Source organism: Vicugna pacos, chromosome 35, assembly GCF_048564905.1.
Source record: "Vicugna pacos chromosome 35, VicPac4, whole genome shotgun sequence".
NCBI lineage: Eukaryota > Metazoa > Chordata > Mammalia > Artiodactyla > Camelidae > Vicugna > Vicugna pacos.
Window position 1 is genome coordinate 4,816,222 of NC_133021.1, and position 975 is coordinate 4,817,196.

At 36.7% G+C, this 975-nt stretch overlaps 1 non-coding gene across 1 annotated transcript; it reads right to left on the reverse strand.

Moving 5' to 3' along the window:
- Positions 1 to 686: 686 nt before the first annotated feature.
- TRNAD-AUC (transfer RNA aspartic acid (anticodon AUC)) lies at positions 687 to 759 on the reverse strand. The gene has a single exon. It is a non-coding gene; the product is annotated as a tRNA-Asp (tRNA).
- Positions 760 to 975: the final 216 nt, after the last annotated feature.

Consider the following 975-nt stretch of genomic DNA (forward strand, 5'->3'; position numbering starts at 1 on the left):
TCCGGTCATTGGCTACCCAGCCTTCTCACCTCTGAGTCTGCAGCTTTTTACCATTCCAGCCCAAGGCTGTTTTGGGGATAGAAGACTAACAGCAGGCACGCCCAGCATTTATAGCCAGGGGCCTTGGTCATTGCTAAAACCTCAAGGCAGTTACTAAGCACATCTTTTTTAAGGAGATAAGCGGCTGGGATCTGTTACAATTTGTTAACCCACCGTGGGCTCCCACAATTATGAGAACTTTCAATTTCAACATAAATGTCTGTACCTGTGTAACTAGGTCATAGGTACAATTTCTCTTTCTTTGGTACTTAAAGCCATGCTTGTTTACCTGTACTGAGATACCAGTGAGAAAACATAAGCACTGCCATTTTTGTCTTTGATTATTGAATATTGAAAAAAATACTTTCTTGATCAGTGTTAATAATACAGTAAATCTTTGTGAACTTCTTCCTCTACTCAACCATTGAGCAAGATACACAAGATTCTTAAATGTGTTGTTTTCTATTTTTCCAATAATTTTGCAAGCTGGCTAGGATTCTTATTATTTTCATGTACATACTTATCAGTTTTAACAACTTAATACATGCTACTTTTCATAGCTTTAGAATGATGAGCACAAACATTTTTTCATTCTATTTTTTGAGGGGGAGGTAATTAGGTTTATTTGTATGTTTGTTTGTTTTTGATGATGGCACTGGGGGTTGAACCCAGGACCTTGTGCATGATAGGCACACACTCTATCGCTGAGCTATACTCGCCCCCTCATAAATCTACTCTATGTATATCATACACTGGAGCAGAGCAATAAGAGGAATATAAGTTTCTTTTTTTTAAAATCCAGTAAGTGTAGCTGTTTAACCTAACATGGCTGGAGCTGTCTATTGAGACAGAGAGTAATATTTTAATATATAGCTGAAATTCTTTGGCCGTGTAAAAGATGAAAAATAATCCATGCTACAATTTTGATTTTTTTAA